The following is a 10,330-nucleotide window of genomic DNA, read 5'->3' as shown; positions in this document are numbered from 1 at the left end:
CTGCCTCTGCCTCCCAAGTGTTGGGATTAAAAGTGTATACCACTACTCCTGGCTCAATTCAGACTTGTTTTCAGTTATTTTATGTTTTTCCATTATGACTTCTGATTGTCCTTTCATGTCTGCTTCTTTTATTTTTTTTTTATTTTGATGCTTTACTTCTTTTCAAATGTTTGTAGTCTTTAAATCCTTTTGCCCATAAAAGCCCAGTTTGTGATGAACAGCAGATAAATTCAGTATAGGGAGCCCTGGCAGGCTGTTCTCATCTGTTCTCTCCACTGTGGTTCTGCTTTGGGGATCTCACCTCCTCTTCTTTTGTCTTTGAATGTCGCTGGGCATTTGACATAGAAATTTACTTGTGACTGACTTCCCCCTGAGGAGTCTTCCTTGCCCTGTCCCCATCCAGCTCTCTGAGGCAGCGGGCTTGGGAGCCTGGAACTGGAGCATGTTCGCTTCGTCTCCTGACCTGGCCCCTCACTTCTGCAGGTGATACTTGTTCCTTGTTCCTTCAGTGGCATGGTCAGCACCTCGTCCAGGACACGCTCTAGGCTAACATTCCTTGGCATCCGTTTGTAATCGCCACATCCCAGTTTTCCGTTCCCTCCGGCTTAGGGAGAGATAGTTTACCGTTTAATTTCTAAAATGGAGGAAATAAAATGACTTTCTTTACAAAGTGGTGACCCAAACTTGTCTTACAGCACTTAGTGCTCGCATTTTAGTAAGGCTTTAAAAGTCACTGACTGATTCTGCGTATCCAGAAGTGTAAGGATCCCCTGTAAGGCAGACTGGCTTTGAATTTACTAGGTTGACCTTGAAGTCCTCATGCTCCTCCCTTTCCTTCTCAAGTGCTGGGATCGCAGACTTGCTCACCACAGCCACCTTCATGATTGCTAAAACAAAAACAAAACACTGCATTAAATTTCTTTATGGCAAGAATAGTAATTCATCTCTTATTAGACTTTGGACCCTAACCCCGAACTAAAGCCTACTCTTTCCTTACTTGATTTTATCATTAGACAATGTACAACTACGGGGCATTCATCTTAGCACTGTGAACGGCAATGAGTTTATTTGTGCTTTAATTTGGGAGGCCTGTGTTGGAAAATGACCATCACTGTTTGCCACATACCCTCTATTTGTGTGTCTTTAGCTATTAACGTGTATCCTGAGCTGTGTGCACTGTTTGGCTGTAGTATAGGGCTTGACATCTTCTTGATTACTTTGGGATATATTCATATCATATTGACTTGGCAGAGGTAAGACATAGTACAGATTTACAGTGCCATAGCCTGGAATGATGCAGACATCGTGATGACATTTGCTGAGACAGAATCCCGAATCCTTGAGCATGTGAGCGTGCACAAAGCCATATCAAAGAAGTTTTGTTTTAGAGGATTCTGACTTGAGATGTCAACAGCAATTAGGAGGACCTATTAACCCCAGTTCCTTTCCACGACAGCACCAAAACTCTAAGCAGCGTCTTCCTACGCTACCAATTATTTACTAATGTTTTTATGGCTGGTTACTTTATAATTAAGTGCTGTTTCACTTAGGTACACCTTTACACCCCAGCACCTATCTGATTTGAGGAATCCAGAAACCCAGAGGGGTGGAGAACATAAAGAATTTGAAACAGAACTCACAGAAAGTGCAGGGCATTGATTTTTGTGGCTCTGACACATATATAAAAACCAATAAAAAACCTTAGCGAACCAAACATATTAGCATTTTATAATTGATTAATTAATTAATTGTTTCTGTGGTCTCTGCCTATTTGGCTCACTGAGATATCAGACAGTGCTGTGAGATGGAACATACGACAGTGTGTCTGTTCTAATTGCCATCCAAAGGAAATGACCATGACAGCTATTGTTCACAATAGCCAATGTGTCCATCAAGTGACAGCTAGCTTTTGAAAACGTAATTAAACCATAAAAATGAAATTCTACTGTTGCCTAAGTGAATGGAACCGTAAGACTTTATATTAAACAAGCCATACATTGAACAGCAAATACCATTTATTAGCAGTCATTTGTACAGATGGAAAGAAGAGGTCATTCCAGAACAGGACGTATTGAAGAGTGGGTGGGGAGGGAAGCTTACAGAAGGAGCTCAAGCGGATATGAGGGACTGGTTCTGGGTAGACAGCCCTCACGGCTCTGGAGACAGTTCAGACCCAGCAGCGTACAAACCTTCCGAGCATGTGGGAGTGATGGGGGAGAGAAGGCTGCCTCACTTGGTTATCATGTTGTGTCAGGATTCTCTGGTTATACTTCATAAACATATAAAATAGTGTCAGTTAAAAATAGGAATAAAGAACCATAAATGATTTTTATTGAACAACTTTACTGCAGATGAGGGGGCCTCACCCTCTGCCTTCTTAGCTCTAAATCCCGGCTTTGACGTTTGAGAGCTGTTCTTTTCTTATCAGCCATCTAGCGTCATTGGCCATGAGTCAGATTGGCTGCATATGTAGGCTACTGTCTAAATTACCAGAAATACTGTAGTTAAATTAAACGTCGAATAAATCCATGGCTATGTAATTTTGCATGTTGCAGGATACCTACAAGTTTAGAATATTTTATTACAGTTACATGGAAACTACATAATTACAAATGCATATTATCGCAGAATTGCTTTAACTGATAGTGATTAATAACTATGAAATATAGTTTACCTCACTTCACTTTTGTCTAAGATTTGAAATGTTTTCATTAGGAAATATTAATTCTTAGGGTTTTGTACTTAAATTTTAGCCACGTTTACCTTTTAAAAAATATGACAAAAGTAGCATTTATTATTTTCAGGCGGTTTTTAAGGGAATGGTTATTGGTTTTAGTAAAGAAATGATGTCTTTAATTCTTGGTTCCTGGTCCCTTCATAGTACATTTATTTGGGGTATAATTCATACTCCTGGGGTCTCTGAATAGAGAGTGAAGATTTCTCATCCATTCTTAAAGAATTTCCTGAATACAGCTCTGTCTGACACTTATGTCTCTAACGTGTTTACGTGGTAACAGAAATAGTTTTTAGTGTTTATGAACTGCTTTTCATCTAGGTAGCAAAGTCATTCAAGTATTTCATTCTAATGATACAGAGTGTTTTTATTGACACAGAGTCATTATATACTGTGATATATAGGACGTTTTCATATAAGTGTATATTACCTCTCTTGTCATTCCCCTCTTCCCTTCCTCTCCCCTCATCCTCCATTTAGTCCTCTTCATTCTCCTAGTTTGACTTCTACCTTTATGTCATATATGCCTACGTTATTTTATGTACCATTTATTTATTTATCTATTTATTTATTGGCTTTTCAAGACAGGGTTTCTCTGTAGCTTTAGAGCCTGCCCTAGAACTAGCTCTTGTAGACTAAGCTGGCCTCGAACTCACAGAGATCACCTGCCTCTGCCTCCTGAGTGCTGGGCTTAAAGGCGTGCACCACCTGACTATTCTATGATTCTTTATAATGTCTAGGATTCATACATGAGAGAAACATGCAATATTTGTCTCTCTGAGACTGACTTTATTTGCTTAAGATGATAATCTCCAGTTGCTTCCATTTTCATTCAAGCAACATAATTTTGTGTTCTTTTTGTCTGAATAAAATTTCTGTGTGTGTGTGTGTGTGTGTGTGTGTGTGCAAGCGAGTGTGAGTGAGTGTACGCACCACATTTCTTTATCCATTCCTTTGTTAACTTTGTCCATTCCCGGGTTGGCTCTATAACTTAGGTATGATGAATGGCATTGCAGTAAACAGTTGTGTAAGTATCTCTGTGATATACTGACTTAAAGTCATTTGGATAAATGCCCAAGGCAATACAGCTGGGTCCTATGATACATCCAATTTTAGTTATTTGAGGAAATCCATGCTGATTTCCATATGGATGGATTAATTTGTATTTCCATCAGGAGTGTATAAGGGTTCCCTTTGCCCTGCATTGTCTCCAGCATTTGCTATTATTTGTTGTTTTCTAACTGTCCATTCTGACTAGCGTGAGATGGAAACTCAATATAGTTCTAATTTGCATTTTTCTAATAGAATGTTATTTCATGTTTATTGATCATTTGTACTTCATCTTTTGAAAACTGTGTTCAATTTGTTAGTTTATTTTAGCTGCATTAAGTGCTTCTCTGACACCAAGTACTTTGACCTAGCAGCCGTCACCCCTTTTCATTCTCAGGAGTTTTCACTGTGCCCCACAGGGCCTCTCTACTCATTGAACAATAACTCCCTCTTTTCTTCCTAGCTCCTGGCAAATACTATGTTCTCTGTCTGTGCATATAATGTTTCCAGGTACCTCTGTGGAGGGCAATCATGCAGCATATGTTCTTTTCCCTGGCGTGCTGTTTTTAGGGTCCATTCATGTTCTAGTGTATCTCAGAGTTGCATTGTTTTGGAGCTTGGGAATTTTGAGACAGCTTCTCACTCGGTAGCCCAGCATGTCCTCATGATGTTTCTCAGCCTCAGCTTCCTGTGCGCTGGCATTATAGCCACCATGCCTACAGGATTTTATCCCTTTTTATGCTGAGCACTATTGGATTGGGTTTTCCTACTACACTTTGTTCACCTCTGATCCAGCAGCCTGCATTTCTAATCCTGTAAAGCGGACAGTAATACAGACAAGAGACAGCCCCAGAAGTCACCTCATTGTCCAGTCCCTCCTGTACTTGAGGCTGATGATTGATAGGAAAGGAGCTAAGGGTGATTTCTAGGAAGGCCTGGGGACAGATGCTTTGTCAGAATTTTAACTTCTGCTGTATAATTAATAGCTATATGTTGGCCTAATTGCCTGTTTTACAGTTTGCTAGTCTTTGAATTCATCTTGTCACTCACCATCCTCTAGGAAGAAGCTTCCAGCATTCCCTGGTGCAGTGAAGAGAGGGTGTCTTGGGGTTAATTGTGTAAGCACTCAAGAAAAGGAAGGGAAGTAGGGTGGAAGATATAGTCAGCCTAATACTATTTTCTTAGGGAATTTAAGTAGCTTCCCATGAGCCAAATGTTTAGAAGAAATAGGTTATACCATGTCATTTCTTACAAGTAGTGGTTTATCTAATTGATTAAAACTATTTTAAAGTATCTTGTAAGAATTTACAGGAGACTTAAAGATGCTGGGAAACGTCCTTAGTGTTGTAACTATTGATATCCTTTCATCGTGTTTTTTTTTTTTTTTTTTTTTTTTTTTTACTCGTGAATTACAAGTTGAAGGGTTGAAGGGAAGGGATAGAGCTAAATTGTCAAGAGACTTCGTAGCTTTAGTCCTCGGTATTGGCTCCTTACACATAAACACCCCCTGTCTGCTCCCCCCCACAGCTTCTTGCTCCTCCTTAATTCTGTCAGCTTAGTTCACGGCAGTCCAGTTTGGGTCTGTGACAAAGAAAGAGAATCCCACCACATGGAAGAGAAGAGCTAACACCTGCTTATGTTTTATTGTTTGTTCATTTGTTTGTTTTAAAGAAAGTTACATGACTCATTCTTGCTTTCTGAACAACAAACCTAATTTCTCAGAATAAAAGATTATTTCCTCTGGTAAGTTTGTTAAGTTTTGTTTAACATTAGAAAACCATTCTATTGAAGTCGTTTTGCTAAGGATAGCGATCCTTCTTCAGCTTCCTAAGTGCTGGTGTGGCAGGCAGGCATCACTGTGGCTGCTTAAGAGAACAGTATAATAAATTTGCAGACAAATGGTTTTTCCTGGACCTTGTGTTCTGAACTCAGCTTGGTTTGTTAATTTCAGACTTAGTTCTTCTGGTTGATCTTACTGACACCTACCGTGTTGTGTCCCCTGCTTTCCAGACAGTGTTTTGATCCTTATCCATATAACAACAGTCCCCCAAAGATGTCTAAACTGTGCTCCTTGGATTTGCAGATATGTTTTGTCACCTGATAAAAGGAATTAATAGCAGGCAAGATTAAAGTTCTTAGAGTTTTGGTGATATCAAGTCTGTTTTTGAGAGGCTGAGAGAAACTTGGAGATTTTGTAGAAAAGAGAAACAGACAAGGCTTGTGGTTTGTACAGGTGACAGCCAGGTGCTCTGGGTTAGGCCAAGGGTCTAATTGGCTATGGTAGTTCAGCTTTGGTTCTGCCAGGGCTTCTGGAGAAGTTGTTATGGGTGTGCCACCACTCTGGAGCGCTCTGTTTCAGCGTGCAGCCTCACGTCATAGGTGATGGCCCTCATCTGGGAGGTGATGTGTCCTGCCAGACTTGCTCTTGCTGGGGAGTAATTTTAGTCCCTTGTCATAAAGACTTTTATAGGTCAGTCTTGTCTTTCAATCTCTTCTTGCAGAAGAGAGTGACTTAGCAGGAAAAATGTTTTCAAAAATGAAAAGGATACTTTTGTATAGGAGCACTGTCCTTGAACTGGTTCTGAACACAGTCGTCTTGTTCTTGCAGTCAACACTTGACACACTCATGTATTTCTGGGACCCTGTTCTCTGATGACCTGGAGTGTGCTTCTTCCCTGCAGCGCTTCAGTCACATGACACTACGGCTGAAGTCTTGACTAGCCATCAGAGTACGTTTAATTCTCTTAGCTCTATTGTGCTTTCTGCTGTTAATCTCTTCATCTAGTAAGCAGTTGGCTCACTTGGGGTATTACTAACTCTCATTCTACTCTAGTGGTTATTTTTATTCCTTCACACAATGTCAGATGCTAGAACCATGTCAGGCCCTTCTGGACATTCCGTGAAGATCTGGTGAAGGAGTGAGCTCATATCCCTGAAGGGTTTTGGTTTTCAAGAATTGGAAATGCTATGGTGACCCAACGCCTTTATAAATCTATTACGGTTCTTGATTCCAGACAAAACTTTCATTGGATGTCACCTTAGTTCTTTACTTTCTAGATAAATGACTATTAATATAAAGAGCCCACCAGAACATAACTGTGTGTGCATGCTAGAGGGTCTACTTTGAGTTTTACTCCATAGCTACATGTGCATACCCTCTGCAGTTAAATCCTTCTGCATACCAGCATGGGTCACTTTTCAGTCTCCTCACATAGCGATGCACTAACTGTGTAAGGTAGTGGAGAACAGGAATGTTTCTTATTTACTACAAATTGTTAAAGATTAGTATGAGCAGTTGATACATTTCAAGAGCATCTTAAAGTACATTATTAGATGTAGATATCCTTTAAAACTTGTTTGTTTATTCTGAAGTAAAATTAAACAGTATCAACTCATTTCATAGACAAACTCAGTAGACCACTGTTCATTTGAAGACTGCCTTCTGAACTGTAGACTTTTAAAAACAGAAACTCTTCCTTGTATTTTCTGCTGAATGCACACTGTTTCAGAGGTTAAGAGTAGATGGTTTGGAAGGTAATCTTAGCCTTACAACTTGTAAGCAGTTTTAACAAAAGGTTTGAGTGCTGTGTTCAAAGGCATTGGCCAGAATTAGAGAGTTTTCTTTATTTGTAATTTTAGAATTTTATTCTACCTTACCATGGACAGTTGAGTTGGTTACAGAAAATGTTTGTCTCATATTCTACCTCAGTTCCTTTTTCCGGTTCTTACTTGTTTTTGCCTATTATGTATTCTATAGTTGAGGGAACACTTTGCCTTATCTTGTTTATTTTCTTAAGAGCTGCTTGCCCTGTAAGCAATGCTATCTGTATAAGCCAAAGAATTATGATCGGAAACAGTCTCCCTGAAGTACCACATGTACCAAATAGTTAAGCATTCGGTTCCGAGAGCTATTTATTTCACATACTACTCACGGAAAGAGCACCAACTGTTCTTTCTCTCTTAGTCACCACTGTTTTCAAAGCTAGATAATAGTAACCTCAGGTTTTTTTTTTTTTCTTTTTTCTTTTTTGGTAAAAGTGGTTGGTGCTGAATACATTGTTAAGAACATTTAGACCACAGTTTGGCTTCCCCAAGTAGCCATCAGGTCTCCTGTAAAAAGTCACAGTGAGTGTCATGCGGTAAGAATTTCAAAATTAATACTCCTGCTTTATGTGCTTGAAGTTTATATAATAGATGTTACTTTTAATCTTTGCAGACACATTTTCAAGCAGAACTTTGATCTGTTTTCCAGAGCAGATGTTGCTCACACTTCAGTCAAGTGTGCCTATTTGTGTTGTTCTTTACCCTTCTCTTCTGAGCCCTTGCTTGTCTTTCTCCCTGGGATGTCTCCATACTACCCCTGATGCTTCTCTGCAGAGACTTAACAGATTGTTCTCAGGGGTCCATCTCCAGAGCTGTTGGAGCAGTTGATTCATTGGCCCAGCTTCTGAGCATGTGATCACCCACATTACCTCAGTCAACCACTCCCTTTTTACCCTTGCCACTTCCATATTGGCCATTTTGATTCTATGGCCATGGGTCACTTTTAATCATCTAGATTGCCAGGAAGATAATCACTTCCCATACTGTTCCAAATAAAGGTTGCCAGTTCCTGTCACCCCAGCTTCATTTGCAGTGGAGGTCAGAAGACTAATTACTTTCTCTTTACATTATTTCATTTCTCTCTCTCCCTTCTCTCCCCCTTTCTCCTCCTCCCTGTCTCTTTGTGTGTACACACATGCATGTGTGCCATAGAACACATATGGAGGTCACAGAACAGCTTCCTTCTACCATGTGGATCTTGGGGAATCAAACTCAGGTTGTAAGGCTTGATGGCAAGTGACTTTACCTGCTGAGCCATCTTGACAGCCCAGAAGATCAGTGCTTTCCACTTAAGGTCACATCAAATAGATAAAAGAAACATTGTAGAGAAGACTTTCTAAATCTTCTGATGACTGAGACTTGGTAACTTTGTATCAGTTACTTTTTTGTTGCTGTAATGAAACACGGTGAGCAAGGCGGTTATCCAAGAGTTTATCTATATGTATAGTTAGAGAGGCTTAGAGTCCATTGTGGGGACGGCAGGCATGGTGACCAAAGGAGGGAGCTGAGAGCTCACATCTTGAATCTCAAGCACAAATCAAAGATAGGAAACTAGAGGTGGCATGATACTTTTAATCTCAAAGCCAGCCACCAGTGACATACTTTTTTTAGCAAGGCTGTGCCACCTCACCTTCCCCAGTCAGTGCCATCCTGGGGACCAAGCGTTCAAATACCCAAGCTTATGGTGGACATCTTATGTACACCCCCACAAGTAAGTAGAAATTTGATTTTTCAAAAAGTCTTCTGAATCTTTTGATGGCTGAGATTCAAAACAAAGTGGATTAAGGATGATGCTGAGTTGGGAACAGGCATCCTTGTAAATATTTTTAAGACTCTCTACCTGCTGTAAGAGAAGAAAACTGCAGGGCAATGACAAACAACATCTCAGTAGGCCAGCAAACCAGTGCTAGCAGGCCTCGGTGAGTTACAGCCTCTACTGCGTGTAATGTTTTTGCCTGAGCCCTGAGAGCCCTGATTTTCTCAGCTAAGACCTTGCTCTTACTGTTTCCTAGCACTCAAGAAGAGAGCCTGCGTGGCTGCTTTTCCACTCCTCATCTTGTTCTCTTTACTCTGTTCACACCTTCCACGTGTGGGTTATGGCTGTTTGGTTTGTACTCTGTTTCAGATGCTGGCCTCTTTACAGCTCTCTGGGATGCAGATTGTTGGAGACAGCTGTAACTTACATCGTCATATCACAAACACATTTTAAAAATTACTACAATTTTGTGAGTGTTCGTATGCATGCATGTGTCTATGTATGTGTATGATGAGCATGATTGGATGTGGTGGTAAGAAGAAGACATTGGATCCTCTGAAACTGGAGCTAAAGATGGATTATGCAAGAGTTGAGAAATAAACCTGGGTCTTCTAAAAAAGCAGCTAGTGCTCTTGACTGCTGAGCTGTCTTTCCAGCCCCTTATAAACACACTTAGCTCATGTTTACATTGAGAAATATTAGAAATTATTGGCTGGAATGTATTGGCATAAAAATAGGCACTGATTTTCCACACACCTATGAACATTGGATTTTTTTATATAAAATCTAGAAATACACATTTGATAAAGAACAGCATCTTCAACAAATGATGCTGGTCAAACTGGATGGCTACATGTAGAAGAATACAAATAGACTCATACTTATGACCATGCACAAAACTCAGGTAGAAATGGATCAGAGACCTCAATGTAAAGCCTTATACACTGAACCTGATAAAAGAGAAAAGTGGGGAATAATCTTGAATTCGTTAGCACAGGAAAAGACTCCGTGAACAGAAAACCAAAAGCACAGGCAATAAGAAGAACAATGAATGAACCTCACGAAACTGATTTAAAAAGAAATATTAGAAAACAGTTGATCACGTATCTTTCCTCTAAAGAGTTTGACTTGGCACATAGTGGGTCTCTAAATATGTGTCAGAGAGAAGCTATGTTAATAGTGCTTTT

The 10,330-nt window shown here is 40.0% G+C and overlaps 1 protein-coding gene across 2 annotated transcripts in view; it reads left to right on the top strand.

Moving 5' to 3' along the window:
* Hs2st1 (heparan sulfate 2-O-sulfotransferase 1) overlaps window positions 1-10,330 on the top strand; it is a 111,928-nt gene that overhangs the window by 41,176 nt on the left and 60,422 nt on the right. The gene's annotated exons all lie outside the window — the stretch shown is intronic.

This window comes from Alexandromys fortis, unplaced genomic scaffold, assembly GCF_014885135.2.
Source record: "Alexandromys fortis isolate MF-2015 unplaced genomic scaffold, M_Fortis_MF-2015_v1.1 scaffold_124, whole genome shotgun sequence".
Classification (NCBI taxonomy): Eukaryota; Metazoa; Chordata; class Mammalia; order Rodentia; family Cricetidae; genus Alexandromys; species Alexandromys fortis.
This window is presented reverse-complemented; position numbering and strand designations above follow the sequence as displayed.